The 19,040-nt window shown below is 40.1% G+C and overlaps 1 protein-coding gene and 1 pseudogene across 2 annotated transcripts in view; one reads left to right on the plus strand and one right to left on the minus strand.

The window, feature by feature from the left end:
- The window catches only part of GEMIN6 (gem nuclear organelle associated protein 6), a 42,693-nt gene that overhangs the window by 10,142 nt on the left and 13,511 nt on the right, over positions 1-19,040 (minus strand). The window lies entirely within an intron of this gene.
- Positions 2,193-3,169, plus strand: LOC100519305 (annotated as a pseudogene).

Consider the following 19,040-nt stretch of genomic DNA (forward strand, 5'->3'; position numbering starts at 1 on the left):
CGGCACTGCTATGAGCTGTGGTGTAGGTCACAGACACAGCTCAGATCTGATGTTGCTGTGGCTGTGGTGTAGGCTGGCAGCCACAGCTCCGATTTGACCCCTAGCCTGGGAACCTGCACATGCCATGGGTGCAGCCCTTAAAAGACGAAAGAAAGAAAGAGAGAGAGAGAGAGAGAAAGAGAGAAAGAAAGAAAAGAAAAGAAAGAAGAGAAAGAAAGAAAAAAAGCAATTCCATTCACAATAGCATTAAAAAAATACCAGGAATAAGTTTCACAAAAGTGGTACAAAACTTGTACTTTGAAAATTATAAAACCCTGTAAGAAAATTAAAGATGTAAATAAATTAAGAGACCTTCCAAGTTCATGGAATGGAAAACTCAGTATTAAGATGACACATTTCCTCAAGCTGAGGTATAGATTCAACACAGTCCCTATCAAAACCCCATAGGCACTTTTTTCAGAAACTGACAGTCTCATCCTAAGTTAATATGGCAATGCCAAAGGAGCCAGAATAGTCAAACAATCTTTTAAAAGATTAATTAACACTAATTACTATAGAATGTTACACTAAGGACACACAAATGGATTGATGGAACACAACTGTAAGCTCAGAAATAAACTTACAATTTATGATCCACTCATGTTCAAACGTGTCAAGGCAGTTCAATGGAGAAAAATCTTTTCTACAAATGGTGCTAGAATAATTGGATCTCCTCATGTAAAAAGATTTAGACCTTTTCCTCAGAGCTTACACAAAAATTAACTCAAAATGGAGTATAAGTCTAAGTTTAAAAGCAAATTGAAACATTTAAAAGATAGAAAATCTTTGTGACCTTGGGTTATAATTCTTAGCCATGACATCAAAAACATGATCCATAAAAGAATGTGATATGGGAGTTCCCGTCGTGGCGCAGTGGTTAATGAATCCGACTAGGAACCATGAGGTTGCGGGTTCGGTCCCTGGCCTTGCTCAGTGGGTTAATGATCCAGCGTTGCCGTGAGCTGTGGTATAGGTTGCAGACGCGGCTCAGATCCTGCGTTGCTGTGGCTCTGGCGTAGGCTGGCAGCTACAGCTCCGATTCGACCCCTAGCCTGGGAACCTTCATATGCCGCGGGAGCAGCCCAAGAAATGGCAAAAAGACCAAAAAAAAAAAAAAAGAATGTGATAAATTGTACTTCATTTTAAAAAATGTTTGCACTTCAAAAATATAATTAAGGGAGTTCCCGTCGTGGCGCAGTGGTTAACGAATCCGACTAGGAACCATGAGGTTGCGGGTTCGGTCCCTGCCCTTGCTCAGTGGGTTAACGATCCGGCGTTGCTATGAGCTGTAGTGTAGGTTGCAGACGCGGCTCGGATCCTGCGTTGCTGTGGCTCTGGTGTAGGCCGGGGACTACAGCTCCGATTAGACCCCTAGCCTGGGAACCTCCATATGCCGCGGGAGCGGCCCAAAGAAATAGCAAAAAGACAAAAAAAAAAAAAAAAAAAAAATATATATATATATATATATATATATATATAATTAAGAAAATCTAAGACAAGCCACACACTGGGAAAAAAAATATTTGCAAATCATATCTGGTAAAGCACTTGTATTCAGAATATATGAAGAACTCTTAAAACTCAAATAGTCAATGAAATTTTTTAAATGGTCAAAAATTTTAGTAAACATTTTAAAGAAACAAATGGCTTAATAAACACTGACCAACACACAACATCTTTAGTCAACAGAGAAAAGTAAGTTTCTATTGGGCCAAGCTGAGTGGCCCCGCAGAGCCGGCAGCTCCCTCCTGCAGAGGGAGGGCAGATGGGGCGCCAGGACTGGGCACAGCGGGCCCTGTTTCTCTTTCACTTTCCTTCACACTGAGGCCAGCGCGTTGGTGGGAGAAGAGCAGCGGCTTTGGGTTATCATGGAAGAAGATATGGGATAGCAGAACCACCAAAAAGAGTGATGACAAGCAATCACATAAGAAGTCTGGATGTTGGTTCTCATGCCTTGGGACATCCAGTTGGGAACTCCACACCAGTTCCAGGGATCAGACTTTCATCCACTTAATACCCCTCTTTGCCTGAACTGCTTGAGCCTGCCCTACCTAACCATGAATGGCTGCCCAAAGCAAACACTTGGTAAAAGATTTCAATCCATTCAAACCTGCTATATATGTAAAGGGTATCTGATCAAGCCAACCACAGTGATGGAATGCCTCCATACTTTCTGTTAAGACTTGTCCGGCACTTTGAAGGCAGCAATGATTGTCCAAGGTGTGGCAGTCAGGTTCATGAGACAAATCCATTAGAAATGTTGAGGTTGGATAACACATTAGAGGAAATTATATTTAAGTTGGTCCCTGGACTACAAGAACAAGAACTTGACCATGAATCTGAATTTTGCAAGAAGAATAAGCCTCAAGAAAATGAAGATGATACTTTAGAAGTTGACACACCTGGAGTTCCCATTGTGGCGCAGTGGTTAACAAATCCGACTAGGAACCATGAGGTTGCGGGTTCGGTCCCTGCCCTTGCTCAGTGGGTGAACGATCCGGCGTTGCCGTGAGCTGTAGTGTAGGTTGCAGACGCGGCTCGGATCCTGCGTTGCTGTGGCTCTGGTGTAGGCCGGCGGCTACAGCTCCAATTCGACCCCCAGCCTGGGAACCTCCATATGCCGCAGAAGCGGTCCAAGAAATAGCAAAAAAAAAATTAAAAAATTAAAAAAATTAAAAAATTTAAAAAAAAGAAGTTGACACACCTGAAGTAGATCAATGAAGAAGGTGATGAACATCAAGATGATAAAGACTATCACAAAAGTGACCTACAAATTGCTCTATGTCTAGATTGTTTAAGAAATAATGGACAGTCAGGGGACAATACAGTAAAGGGTTTAATGAAGAAATTCATTCGGTGTTCTACACGTGTAACTGTGGGGACTATTAAAAAATTTCTAAGCTTAATACTAAAATTTCCAAGTTCTTATGAGTTGGATGCACTGTGCAATGGTGAAATTATAGGGAAGGATCATACTATGGAGTGGATCTACATGACTGGATGGCAACTAAGAGGCGAAAACTTTCAGTGTCTGAACTGCTCAGCTTCGCAAGTCTGCCCTCAGGATGGCCCTTTGTATCAGTCATACCCCGTGGTATTGCAGTATTGACCAAGAATTTATTTCGGTTAGCCCAAGGGGCCTAGATCCCACTGACTGAATCCTGCACTAAGTGTTTACGCATCAACAGACTGCACAGAGAAAGGTGTGCGGACTAGAGGAACACAACCAGGTTTTCAGCATGCAAATAAGGCCATCAGCTGTCTCTAAATTGTCCATTGCATTTATGTTGTTTCTATTAAGAGCAAACCAAGTGCCATTCTGCTACTGAACCATCTGCATAAGGTATTTGTGCTGTCTCACAGTGTCCAGGACAAGCCATGGCCGAAATCAGTTAGCTGAGCAGCCATGATTCAGCCTTAATACTTTGCTTGCCTGTTCCAAGATTGTCCTAATGTTTGATTACATGAGTAATATGGCTAAAAAAAAAAAAAAAAAAACCAACCAAACAAAAAAACCACAATGAGATACTATATCACAACTGCTAGAACTACACACAATAACAAGTGCTGGTAAGGATGCAAAGAAAGTAGAAACCACTAAAACCACACACAATAACAAGTGATGGTAAGGATGCAGAGAAATCAGAACCCTCATATTGCTGATGAAATATAAAATAGCACAGCCACACTGGAAAATAGTTTAACCATTTACTAAAAAGTTAAACATTAAGCAGGGATTGAATCAAGATGGCAGAGTAGTAGGATATGGAACTCACCTCCTCCCACAAATACATCAAAAATATATCCACAAGGAGTTCCCACTGTGACTCAGCAGTGACAAACGACTAGTATCCATTAGGATATGGGTTTGACCCCTGGCCTCACTCAGTGGGTTAAAGGTCAATTGTTGCCATAAGCTGTGGTGTAGGTTGCACATGTGACTTGGATCTGATGTTGCTGTGGCTTAGGCCAGCAGCTGCAGCTCTAATGAACCTCCATGTGCCACAGGTGCAGCCCTTAGAAAAGCGCAAAAAAAAAAAAACCTACAAATGCAACAATTCTCACAGAACACCTACTGAACACTAGGAGAAAACTTCAAACGCCTGAAAAGACAAGAAAGGTATCCACATAACCCAGGTAAAACAAAAGGAAGAAAAAAAAGAGGAAGCAGGACAAGACCTGCACCCCTGGGAAGAAGGTGAAGGAGAGGAGCAGTTCCCTCACCGACAGGAAGATCAGCCAAGATGAGAAAAGAGCTTCAGAAGCTCAGAGGAGAACAGAACAACTGGTCATTGATAGGCAGAACAGAGAGAGACTACACAGACGGTCCGTAGCACCACCTTGTGCACCCCAGCCTGAGACACATCTGCTGGTACAGGTGAGGGCTAGCTGTTGGAACTCAGGGTTTAGAGGACAGACATGGTGCTGGCGGAATAGAGACAGCCTGAAGGGGCTGGAGTGTGATACAGCCACATCCAGGAGTGGTCACAGTAGAAGCCCAGGCCCACCGTAGAAGCAAAGTACTATGGTTAAGGGTGTGCAAAGGGCGGTGGGAGATAGGGGGAGTTTGCCACAACAACCTCTTTCTTCACACATAGGCACCTGCCTCCATGGACTCTGGGAGAGGGTGCCCCAGCCACTGCCTTTGCCAGGCCCAGAAGCCAATGCCAGTGGGTTGCCTACACACAGAGGTGGGGCTGAAATCACGGCTGAGCCCTAAGAGCCACACAACTTAGGAAGCAGGGCTGAAATCTCTCCCTGTGGCTGCATGAGTCATGGATTTACACCAGTGCTGCCAGCCTTGTAAATTCAGTGTCTGCAGGACATCTGAATGGACAGTGGATGATCCCAAAGCTGAGACAGGTCTGGCCTAAGCAGCTATGGTCTTTGTGGGCTCGTGCACACAGGGGCTGGGCCGGGCCAGGGTCCGAGCTGCCTCTAAACCTCCCCCAGTTGGTTCAGATGTGCTACTACTGAAGTCCTGGGACCTGAATTAAATGGATCTGCACTGGTGGCCTTGTGAAAACAACAACAAGGAGACACAAGAGCTGATGACCAGCATTCCCATGGCTGATGAGGGGCCAAGGGCAGGGACAACTACAGTGCACTTTGTGAGACTGCATAACAGGTGAAAGGTGATACAACAGAGCACACTCACCAGTAAACAGCTTAAGTGGAAAATACTCAGTGGTTCCTCTCCCAGTGGGAGTGCTCCAATTCTGCCTACCTCATACTGCAGCTCAGAAACAGCTCTGGTGGCATCTATTCCAATAACTAGTGAGCAGACACTGCCACTGACAGTGGGAGGTGACAACCACAGAGCAAAGAGGAGGCCCTGCTCAATATCCAGTGCAGGCCCTGGTCACAATACCAGTCACATCTCCCATCAAGGGGACACTGGCCAGCAAACAATGATGAAAGAGATTGCAGGCATCCAAACTAAAGACAGCCCTCGGCACCAAAAAATATTAAACCCACACAGGCTACAGAGAGATGTTCCCACATAAAAGCAGCCCTCCAAGACAACAGTAAATAACTGTTTCTCCTAAACTCATAGAGCAAGAAAAATAAGTACAATGAAGAAGTAGAGGAACCACTACCAATTAAAGGATCAAGAAAATTCTCCTGAAAAACTATGAAACAGACTTCTTCACTCAAAACCACACTGAGTTCAAAAGGAGATAATGAAAATACTGAAGGACTTCAGGCTATTGAAACAAATAGAGATTACTGTAAAAAGGAACTAAAAACTGTAAGGAGGAGCCAAAAAATTAGAAAATTCATTTACAGAGATGAAAGCTGAACTAAAGGCAATAAATAGCAGAATGAATAATACAGAAGAATGAATAAGTGATCTAGAAGATAGAATAATGAAAATCACCCAATTAGAACAGCACACAGAAACCCAAATGGAAAAAAAAATTAAAGCAATGTAAGAGATGTATGGGATAATATAGAGCAGGCCAGGAGTTCCCATTGTGGCTCAGTGGTTAATGAATCCGACTAGGAACCATGAGGTTGCGGGTTCGGTCCCTGCCCTTGCTCAGTGGGTTAACAATCTGGTGTTGCCATGAGCTGTGGTGTAGGTTGCAGACACGACTCAGATCCTGCATTGCTGTGGCTCTGGCGTAGGCCGGTGGCTACAGCTCCGATTCGACCCCTAGCCTGGGAACCTCCATATGCCGCAGGAGCAGCCCAAGAAATAGCAAAAAGTCCGAAAAAAAAAAAAAAAAGAAGGCCAATATAGACACAATAGGGATCCCAGAAGGAGAAGAGAAAGGGACTTGAAAATGTATTAGAAGAAATTGTGGCTGAAAAAATCCCAAACCTAAAGAAGGAAACATATATCCAGGTACAGGAAGCACAGAGGGTCCCAAATAAGATAAACCCAAACAGACCTACACCAAGAGATTATAATAAAAATGGCAATAAATAAATAAATAAATAAGAGAATTCTAAAAGCAAGAGGAAAAAAAAAGTTAATTACAAGGGAACCCCCATAAAGCTATCAGCTGATTTCTCTACAGAAATATTGCAGGCCAGAAGGGGTGGCAAGATATATTCAAAGTCCTGAAAGGGAAAAATCTAAAACCTAGAATACTCTACCCAGCAAATTATCTCTTAGAATATAAGGAGAGATGAAGAATTTCTCAGACAAGCAAAAACTAAAAGAATACAGCAACACTAAGCCTATCCAAAAGGAAATACTGAAAGGTCTTCTCTAAGAAGAAAGAATCTATAGAAAAGAGAATATCAAAATTGGAAAATAAATCACTTATATAAGTCAATACACTGATTTAAAAAAAAAGTCAAAAAATTTCTGTGAAAGTGAGGATAACCACAATGAATTGTGAAAAATGAACATGAATATGTAAAAAAAGGACATCAAAAAAATGGGAGAGGAGAGTTCTGAAATGTATCTGAGCCTTTATAACTACTAGTCTAAAACAGATAGATAAAGGAAAGGGTTAACAGGCTTGAGAAAAAGCAACCACAAATCAAAAACATACAATAGATTCACAAAAACCAAAAAGAACATAACAAAACAGAAGAAATTCAAGCCACTCAAAGAAAAACAAAAAGAAGAAGAAATGAGATCAACAGGAAAACAAGGTGTAAAATGGCAATACATACATATTAATAATTGCCTGAGAACTTTCACCTGCTGCAGATGAGCCCTAAAAAGAAGAAACAAACAAAACAAACCAAAAAAAGATAGTGGAGGAATAAGATATGGTGCTCACCTTCTCCCAGAAACACATCAAAAAAATTCATTTACGTGTAGAATGATTCAAACAGCACATCTACTGAACACTGGCAGAAAACCTTGGACCTCCATAAAGGGCAAGAAAGCCTCCACATAACTGCAAAACAAAAGAAAAACAGAAGAAGGGAAAAAAGGAATCTGCACAGGACCATTACTCTTGAGAAGGAGCTGTGAAAAAGGAAAGGAAACCACATCCTGAGAGGCCACCTAACTGATGGAGAGATCAGCTGGGAGAGGATACCATTAAAGCCTCAAAGAAGAGTGCCGCAGCCAGACAGAGGAAGGCATAGCAGAGAGAGAGCTGTAAAGACCATCCATACCACCACCCAGGACACCACAGCCTGAGATACTCAGGCAGGGGCTGAGCTCTGAGATGTAGGATTCAGAGGCCAGTCCTGGGGAGAAGGCTAAGGTTGGCTGTATGGAGACAACCAAAGGATGCTAGGAGCAGTGAGCCACAGTCTCGGGAGATAAGGGAGCCACAGATAAGGGAGAGTGGGAGGAGGCCTGGGCCCAAAGGAGAAGCAAGGCAACATTGCTGGGGAGGGTGAGAGTAGAGGCGGGACCACATAGTAACATCTTTCTCTGCACACACACAAGGCTCTCGGGTGGTGGGACGCACCTTGCACGGGCTACAGGAACCACGTGCAAACCACCACAGCCATCTCAGACTCCCAAGGTAGACGCAGCCAATCACTACAAAGGGGTCCATGTTCAGGCACCACCTGCAGCTCTAGTCACCTCAGGGATCACCATTCCTAGGTAAAAGAAGAAGATAATTCCCCTGAAGGAGCAAACAATGAAATAGACCTCTGCAGTCTAACAAACACCAAGTTCAAAAAGGAGGTAATGAAAACACTGAAGGAATTAAAAGAGGGTATGGACAGTAATGCAGATTACATTAGAAAGGAAATATAAAAATATAAAAGGGAGCCAAGAGAAAATAGAAAATTCATTTATAGAGATGCAAGCTGAGTTACAGGCACAGAAGAGCAGAATGAATAATGCAGAGGAACAAGTAAGTGACTTGGAAGATAGAATAATGGAAATCACCCAATCAGGACAGCAGACAGAAAACCAGATGAATAAACATGAAAGTAATATAAGAGATCTATGGGTTAATATAAAGTGGGCCAATCTATGCATAATAGGAATTCCATAAGGAGAAGAAAAAGAGGATCAAAAATATAGTTTAGGAAACTATGGCTGAAAACTTTCCAAATACAGAAAAAACAAATAACAAGATAAAAGAAGCAGAGATGAGATTAAAACAGCCAGTAGAAGGACTGGAGCTCAACTTCTCTCATAAAAGCAACAAAATTACAACAAACTGCTGAATAACCTTCAAACAAATAGGCTGCAAACTACCAAAAAAAGATACTGTACTCCAGAACACAAAGAAGAGGCAACATCAAGAAGGTAGGAGGGGCAATTATGGGACATAAACAACCCCATACCAGCTGGGTAGGTGGCCCACAGATGGGAAAGTAACTATATCACAGAGACTCACCTAAGGGAGTGAGAGTGCTGAGCCTCATGTCAGGTCCCCATGCCTGGGGATCTGGCACTGGGAGGAGTTGACAGAGCATTTGGCCTTAAGGGCCAGCGGGGTTTATACACAGGAGCTCCAAAGGACTGGGGTAAACCAAGACCACATTCTTGAAAGGCTTTCATGTGCACTTGGTCACAGGGCAAAGCAGAGTCTCCATAGGAATCTGGGTCAGACTAGACTGTAGTTCTTGGAGGATCTCCTGGGAAAACAGGGGGTGACTGTAACTCATTGTTGGGGAAGGATACTGAAGGCAAAGGTCTTGGGAATAATCATCAGCATGTGCTCCTCTAGAAGTGGCTATTTTGGAAAAATCTGGCCCTACCCATCAGGGCTGAGAAGCCCCAGGCCAAATAATAATTTGGCTGGGAACACAGCCCCACTCATCAGCAAACAGGTTGCCCAAAAACACCCCCCCCCCAGGCACCCAGCTGCCTTTAATACCACCCAGAGATAAAGCCCCACCAACCAGAGGAATAAGAATCAGCTCCACCTACCAGTGGGCAGGCACCAGTCCCTCCCATCAGGAGGTCTGCAGCAAGTCCCCACACCAACTTCAGCCACAAAGGGGACAGACATCAGAAGTGAGATAGGTTATAACCCTATTGTCTGCAAAAAGGAGATCATACCAAAAATCTATACAAAATGAAAAGGCAGAGAATTATGACTCAGATAAGGGAGCAAGAAAAAAAAAAAAAAACAGGAAAACGGCTAATTGATCTGGAGATTACCAACATCCAATAAAAAACCACTTTAGACTGGTGATAGTAAAAATGATTCAAGATCTTGGAAATAAACTGGAGGCAAACACTGACAAAGTACAAGAAACACTGAGCAAAGAAATAGAAGATTTAAAGATTAAGCAAGCAGACATGCAAAATACAATAACTGAAATAAAAAATTCATTAGAAACAACAACAGCAGAATACAGGAGGCAGAAGAATGAGTAAGAAACGTGGAAGACAAACTGGTGGAAATCACTGACGTAGAACAGAAGAGAAAAAAACATTGAAATTAAATGAAGACTGTCTAAGAGAACACTGGGACAACTTTTAAACACACCAACATCCTATTATAGGGGTGCCAGAAGAAAAGAGAAAGGTTCAGAAAAGATATTTAAAGAGATAGTAGCTGAAAACTTCCCTAACATGGGGAAAGAATCACTCACTCAAATCACAATGAGTACCATATAAAATACACCCAAGGAGGAACATCCAGAGACATTTATTAATCAACCTCACAAAAAAAGAAAATATTGAAAGCAGCTAGGGAAAAGAAAGAACATACAAAGGAATCACAATAATGTTATCAGTGGCTTTTTCAGCAGAAACTGCAGGCCAGAAGGGAGTGGCATGATATACTTAAAGTGATGAAAGGTAAAAAACCTCCAACCAAGATTACTCTACCCATCAGGCTCTCATTCAGATTTGAAGAAGAAATCAAAAGGTTTACAGACAAAAGCTAAGAAAATTCAGCACCACTAAACCAGCTTTAAAACAAATACTAAAACAACTTCTCTAGGTGGAAAAGGCCATAACTAGAAACAAAAATATTACAAATAACAAGGCTCAGCAGTAAAGGCATACATCTAGTAATAATAGGAAATCATCCATACACAAATATGCTACCAAAATCGGAAATCATGAGAAAAGGAGGGTACAAATGCAGGACACTGGAGATGCACTTGCAATTAAGGGACCAACAACTTAAAACAATCTTGTGTGTGTGTATGTGTATATATATATATGTGTGTGTATATATATATAGACTCCCTTATCAAAACTTCAGGGTAACTGCAAACCAAAAAATCTACAATAGATACACACATGAATAAGAAAAAGCGATCCAAATACAACATTAAAGATACTCATCAAACCACAAGAGAAAAGAAGAAAAAAGACCCACAAAAACAAATTCGAAACAATTAATAAAATAGCAGTAAGAATATACATATCAATAATTACCTTAAATGTAAAAACACAGACTGACTGAATGCATACAATAACAAGACACATGTATATGCTGTCTTCAAGAGACCCAATTTAGTTCTAGGGACACATACAAACTGAAAGTGAGAGGATGGAAGAAAATATTCCATGCAAATGGGAATCAAAAGAAAGCTGGAGTAGCAATACTCAGAAATAAATAGACCTTAAAATAAAGACTGTTACAAGAGACAAAGAAGGACATTACATAACAATTGAAGGATCAATCCAAGAAGAAAATACAACACTGTAAATATACATGCACCCAACATAAGATCACCTCAATATATAAGGCAACTGGTTAACAACCTTTTAAGGTAAGAAACTGACAATAACACAGTAATAGCAGGGGAATTTAACACCCCACTTACAGCAATGGACAGATCATCCAGACAGAAAATCAACACAGAAACACAGGCCTTAAATGATGAACTAAACCAGATGGACTTAATAGACTTAATAGACATTTATAGAACATTCCACCCAAAAGCAACAGAATACACATTCTTCTCAAGCGCACATGTAACATTCTCCAGGATTGGTCACTTTCTGGGCCACAAATCAAGCCTTGGTAAATTTAAGAAAATTCAAATCACATCAAGCTTCTTTTCTGACAACAATGCTATACAACTGGAAATCAACAAGAAGAAAAAAACTGCAAAAAACACAAACAGGTGGAGACTAAACAACATGCTACTAAAGAACTGAAGAACCACTGAAGAAATCAAAGAGGAAATTAAAAAATACCTAGAAGCAAATGACAACAAAGACAACAATCCAAAACCTCTGGGATATAGCAAAAGCAGTTCTAAGAGGGAAGTTTAGAGCAATACAAGCCTAACTTAGAAAACAAGAAAAAGTTCAAATCAACAACCTAACTTTACACCTAAAGCAACCAGAGAGAGAAGAACAGACAAGACCTAAAGTTAGCAGAAGGAAAGAAATCATAAATATCAGAGCAGAAATAAACGAAATAGAAACGAAGAAAATCAAAGATCAATGAAACTAAAAGCTGGTTCTTTGAAAAGATCAACAAAATTGATAAACCCTTAGCCAGACTCATCAAAAAAAAAAAAGAGGATTCAAAGCAATAAAGTTAGAAATGAAAAAGTTACATGGGACATCACAGCAATACAAAGGATCGTAAGAGACTACTACAAGCAACTATATGCCAATAAAATGGACAACCTAGAAGAAATGGACAAATTCTTAAAGTACAATCTTCCAAGACTAAATCAAGATGAAACAGAAAAGATGAACAGACCAATCATTTGACAGACTTATTTAAAAACTTCCAACAAACAGAAGTCCAGGACCAGATGGCTTCACAGGAAAATTCTATCAAATATTTAGAGAAGAGTGAACACTGATTCTTCTGAAGCTATTCCAAGAAATTGCAGAGGAAGGAACACTTCCAAACTCATTCTATGAGGCCACCATCACCCTAATTCCAAAACCAGACAAAGATATCACAAAAAGAGAAAACTACAGGCCAATATCACTGATGAACACAGATGCAAAACTCAACAGAATACTAGCAAACCAAATCCAGCAATATATTAAAAGGATTTTACACCATGATCAAGTGGGATTTATCCCAGGGATGCAAGGAGTCTTCAATATCTGCAAATCAATCAGTGAGATACACCACATTAACAAACTGAAGAATTAAAAACCATATGATCTTCTCAATAGATGCAGAAAAAGCTTTTGACAAAATCCAACACCCATTTCTGATTTAAAAAAAAACCTCCAGAAAGTGGGCATAGAGGGAACCTACCTCAATATAACAAAGGCCATATATGACAAACCCACAGCTAACATCATTCTCAATGATGAAAAGCTGAAAGCAGGAGTTCCCGTCGTGGCGCAGCGGTTAACGAACCCGACTAGGAACCATGAGGTTGCGGGTTCGATCCCTGCCCTTGCTCAGTGGGTTAACGATCCGGCGTTGCCCTGAGCTGTGGTGTAGGTTGCAGACGCGGCTCGGTTCCTGCGTTGCTGTGGCTCTGGCATAGGCCGGCGGCTACAGCTCCGATTAGACCCCTAGCCTGGGAACCTCCATATGCCATAGGAGTGGCCCAAAAAAATAGCAAAAAGACAAAGAAAAATAAAATAAAATAAAAAAAGAAAAGCTGAAAGCATTTCTGCCAAGATCAGGAACAAGACAAAGATGTCCACTTTCACTATTATTAATCTTAGTTTTGGAAGTCCTAGCCATGGCAATCAGAAAAGAAAAATAAATAAAAGGAATCCAAATTGGAAAGGAAAAAGTAAAACTATCACTGTTTGCTGCCCCAAACAATCTACAGATTCAATGAAATCCCTATCAAATTACCAAGGACATTTTTCACCCAATTACAACAAAATATTTGAAAATAGGCCCAGAATAGCCAAAGCAGACCTGAGAAAGAAAAATGGAGGAATCAGGCTGACTTCAGACTGTTCTACAGAGTTACAGTCATCAAAACCGTATGGTACTGGCACAACAGAAATACACATCAGTGGAACAGTATAGAAAGACCAGAATTAAATGAACACACCTATAGTCAACTAATCTCTGACAAAGGAGACAACAATATACGATGGAGAAAAGACAGTCCCTTCAATAAGGGGTGCTGGGAAAACTGGACAGCTACATGTAAAACAATGAAATTACAACACTTCCTAACACCATACACAAAAATAAATTCAAAATGGATTAAATACCTAAAATATAAGACTGGATACTATAAAACTCTTAGAGGAAAACATAGGCCTAACACTTTGACATAAACCACAGTAATATTTTCTCAGATTCACCTCCCAGAGTAATGATAATACAAACAAAAATAAACAAATGGAACCTAATTAAAGTTTTTGTACAGCAAAGGAAACCCTCAACTAAAGGAAAAGACAACTCACAGAATGGGAGAAAATATCTGCAAACTAAGTGACTGACAAAAGATTAATCTCCAAAATATACAAACACCTCCCGCAGATCAATACCAAAAAAACAAACAACCCTATCAAAAAATGGGCAGAAGATCTAAACATACAAATCTCAAAAAAAAAAAAAATACAGATGGCCAAAAAACACATGAAAAGATGTTCAACATTACTAATTATTAGAGAAAGGCAAATCACAACACCTATGAGGAACCACTTCACACCAGCCAGAATACCCATCATCAAAAAGTCTACAAACAATAAATGCTGGAGAGGGTGTGGAGAAAAGGGAACCCTTTTTCTTACACTCTTGGTGGGAATGTAAATTGGTGCACTCACTATAGAAAACAGTATGGAGATTCCTTAAAAGACTAAAAATAGCATTGCCATTTAATCCAGCAAACCCACTCTTAGGCATCTATTCAAATAAAACCATGACTCGAAAAGATACTCCAATGTTCATTGCAGCACTATTTTCAACAGCCAAGACATGGAAGCAACCTAAATGTCCACTGACAGAGGAATGGGTAAAGAAGAGGTGGTACCTATACACAATGGAATGTTACTCAGCCATAAAAAGGAATGAAATAATGGCATTTGCAGCAACATGGATGGACCTAGAAATCATCATGCTAAGTTAGACAGTAAGACACCAATATCATATGCTATCACTTATATATGGAATCTAAAAAAAAAAAAAAAAGGATACAGCGAATTTCTTTGCAGAGCAGATACTGATTCATAGACTTTGAAAAAGTTAATGTTTGCCCAAAGGAGACCAGTTGGGGGTAGGAGGGATGGGCTGGGGGTTTGGGATGGAAATGCTATAAAATTGGGTTGTGATGATCATTGTACAACTATAAATGTAATAAAATTCATTGAGTTAAAGGACAAAATAATGCCATTTGCAGCAACATGGATGGAACTAGAGATTCTCATACTAAGTGATGTTAAGTCAAAAGGAGAATGACAAATACCATATGATATCACTTATATATGGAGTCTAATACATGGCACAAACGATCTACCTACAAAGCAGAAACAGATGGAGGACATGGAGGGCAGACTTGTGCTTGCCAGGAGGGAGTGGGGAAAGAGGGACAGATAGGGGTTTTGGGGTAGGTAAATACAAACTGTTACATTTCGAATAGATGGGTGATATGGTTCTCCCGTACAACACAGGGAACTGTGTCTGGTCTCTTGGATTAGAAGATGGAAAATTGAAAAAGAATGTGTGTGTATGGGTGGCTGGGTCGCTTTGCTGTACAACAGAAGTTGAAGGAATACTGCATATCGACGATACTTTAAAAATTGTTTTACTTTTGCACAGCAAAGGAAACCAAAAAGAAAACAAAAAGACAACTTACAGCAACTTATACAACCCAACAGCAAAAAAGCCAATCAATCAATGGAAAAATGGGCAAAAGACCTGAACAGACATTTCTCCAAAGAAGATATACAGATGGCCAGCAAACACATGAAAAAATGCTCAACATCGCTGATTATAAGAGAAATGCAAATCAAAACTACCATGAGATACCACCTCACACCAGTCAGAATGGCCATCATTAATAAATCCACAAATAACAAGTGCTGGAGGGGCTGTGGAGAAAAGGGAACCCTCCTGCACTGTTGGTGGGAATGTAAACTGGTACAGCCACTATGGAGAACAGTTTGGAGATACCTTAGAAATCTATACATTAGGAGTTCCCGTCGTGGCGCAGTGGTTAACGAATCCGACTAGGAACCATGAGGTTGCGGGTTCGATCCCTGCCCTTGCTCAGTGGGTTAACGATCCGGCGTTGCCGTGAGCTGTGGTGTAGGTTGCAGACGTGGCTCAGATCCCGAATTGCTGTGGCCCTGGTGTTGGCCAGCGGCTTCAGCTCCGATTAGACCCCTAGCCTGGGAACTTCCATATGCCACAGGAGCGGCCCAAGAAATGGCAAAAAGACAAAAAAAAAAAAAAAAAAAAAAAAAGAAATCTATACATAGAACTTCCACATGACCCTGCAATCCCACTCTTGGGCATCTATCCGGACAAAACTCTACTTAAAAGAGACACATGCACCCGCATGTTCATTGCAGCACTATTCACAATAGCCAGGACATGGAAACAACCCAAATGTCCATTGACAGATGATTGGATTCGGAAGATGTGGTATATATACACAATGGAATACTACTCAGCCATAAAAAAGAATGACATCATGCCATTTGCAGCAACATGGATGGAACTAGAGACTCTCATACTGAGTGAAATGAGCCAGAAAGACAAAGACAAATACCATATGATATCACTTATAACTGGAATCTAATATCCAGCACAAATGAACATCTCAGAAAAGAAAATCATGGACTTGGAGAAGAGACTTGTGGCTGCCTGATGGGAGGGGGAAGGGAGTGGGAGGGATCGGGAGCTTGGGCTTATCAGACACAACTTAGAATAGATGTACAAGGAGATCCTGCTGAATAGCATTGAGAACTTTGTCTAGATACTCATGTTGCAACAGAAGAAAGGGTGGGGGAAAAAATGTAATTGTAATGTATACATGTAAGGATAACTTGATCCCCTTGCTGTACAGTGGGAAAAGAAAAAAAAAGAAAAAAAATTGTTTTAAATAAAGATATTATATACACAATGGAATATTACTCAGCCATTAAAAAGAATGAAATAATGTCATTTGTAGCAACATGGATGAACCTAGAGATTATCATACTAAGTAAGACAGAGAAAGATAAATACCATATGGTATCACTTATATGTGGAATCTAAAATCCAACTTGTGGAGTTCCCTTTGAGGCTCAGTAGTAATGAACCCAACTAGTATCCATGAGGACATGGGTTCAATCCCTGGCCCTGCTCAGTGGGTTAAGGATCCAGCATTGCCATGAGCTGTGGTGTAGGTCGCAGATGCAGCTTAGTTCCCATGTTGCTGTGGTGTAGGCCAATAGCTGCAGCTCTGATTTGACCCCTAACCTGGGAACTTACATATGCCACATGCGGTGCCCTAAAAAGCAAAAAAAAAAAAAAAAAAAGTAAAATACAACACATGTTAACCTATCTACAAGACTAAAATAGACTCACAGAAAAGAGAATACACTTGTGGTTGCCAAGGGGGAAGAGGGGCTGGGGGAGGAAAAGATTGGGAGTTTGGGATGAGCAGAGGCAAACTGTTATATATATGATGGATAAACAAGGTCCTACTGTATAGCACAGAGAACTATATTCAATATCCTGTGATAAAACAATAGAAAGTATATGAAAAATATGCAGAAATCATATAAATCAAACATACAATAAAATTTTTAAAAATATAGTTATCATATAATCCAGCAACTATTCCTAGGTATTTCACCCAAGAAATTATGAAAATATGTATCTAAAGACTTGTCACAGGGGCATTATTCATAACAGCCAAAAACCATAAACAATCCAAATATCCAACAACTGGTGAGTGAATAAAACATAGTATATTCATAATGGATTATTATTCAGTAATTAAAAGACACTTATATCCTACAACATGGACTCAATTTCAAGATTTAGTGGAATATTTTGTCTTTTTTCTAGGGCCACATCCACGGCACATGGAGGTTCCCAGGCTAGGGGCCCAGTTGGAGCTGTAGCCGCCAGCCTACGCCACAGCCATGCCAGATCCGAGCCACGTCTGCGACCTACACCATAGCTCACGGCAACGCCAAATCTTTAACTCACTGAGCAAGGCCAGGGATCAAACCCGCAACCTCATGATTCCCAGTCGGATTCGTAAACCACTGAGCCAAGTCGGGAACTCCAGGATTATTTTAGTAAGTTGTGGTTCAACAACACACAGGCTGTTGTCTTAAATATTTTATAAGTGAGTAAGTAAAAGGAGCCAAAGACAAAAACTGTATTTTGTATGAGTTATATGAAATATACAAAAAAAAAATAAAATATACATAAAGTAGATGAGTGATTACCTGGGGCTGAGGGTGGGAAAGGGAATTGACTACAAATGGGATAGAGGATCTTATGGGGATGGTGGAAATGTTTTAACAATTAGACAATGTGTGTATATTTTCAAATTATAGGATTTTCTGGATTGATGCCCAGGAGTGGATTTGCTGGATCATATGGCAGCCCTATTTTTAGTTTAAGGAAACTCATTCTCTATTTTTGCTGCACCAATTTACATTCCCACCAATAGTGTAGGAGGGTTCCCTTTTCTCCACAGCCTCTTCAGCATTTGCTATTTAGTACAGCTTTATTAGACATATCAGTGTTGACAATTTTGACTAGTTGATTTACAACGTTGTGCCAATTTGTCAGCAAAATGACCCAGTCATACTCACACATACATATACAAAAACACACACACTCCTGAAAATGTGATTATAAATAAAATGAAGTACTTAGCCATAAAAAAGAATGAAATAATGCCATTTGTAGCAACATGGACAGATATCAAGATTATCAGAGTAGGTGAAGTCGGACAGAGAAAGATAAATGTCATTTAAATGATAAATCACTCACATGCAGAGTCTAAAATATAACACAAATGAACTTATCTGAAACAGAAACAGACTCACAGACAGAACAGACCTGTGGTTGCGAAGGGAGAGGGAAGAGCTGGGAGTTTGGGATCAGCAGAGGCAGATTATTATATATAGAATGGATTAACAAGGTCCTAGTGTATAGCACAGGGAACTATATTCAATATTTTGTGATAAGCCATAATGGAAAACTATGTGTGTGCGCATATATATAAAACTAAATCATTTTACTAAAGAGTAAACGTTAACACAACATTGTAAATCAACTACACTTCAATAAATTAAATAAAAAATTAGATTATAATGGTTGCACAACTTTAAATTTACTATGAATCATTGAATTATACACTTGAAGTGAATTTTATTTGTTAATACCTCAATAAAGATATTTTTAGAAATATGTATAAAGATGCCTATAATTACAAAAAGAAAAAACTTCAGTGGCAAAACCTGAAAGGCACCACCTTAACCAAGGAATCACAGTTAGCATCACCAAATATAGAACAAATCAGCATCATATGCCTCCTGAAATGATGCACTGAGAATTGTCATTTCCAGAGTATTCCTACCCAAAAAATACGTATCATACTAAATCATATGGAAGTAACAGACAAACCCAAATTGAGGGATATACCACAAAATAACTGGCCTGTATTTTCAAATGTCAGTGTCATGACAGTCAAATAAAAGATTAAGGAACTACTCCACAGGGAAGGAGACTAAAGAGACTTGACAACTG

Source organism: Sus scrofa, chromosome 3 (assembly GCF_000003025.6).
Source record: "Sus scrofa isolate TJ Tabasco breed Duroc chromosome 3, Sscrofa11.1, whole genome shotgun sequence".
Lineage (NCBI taxonomy): Eukaryota > Metazoa > Chordata > Mammalia > Artiodactyla > Suidae > Sus > Sus scrofa.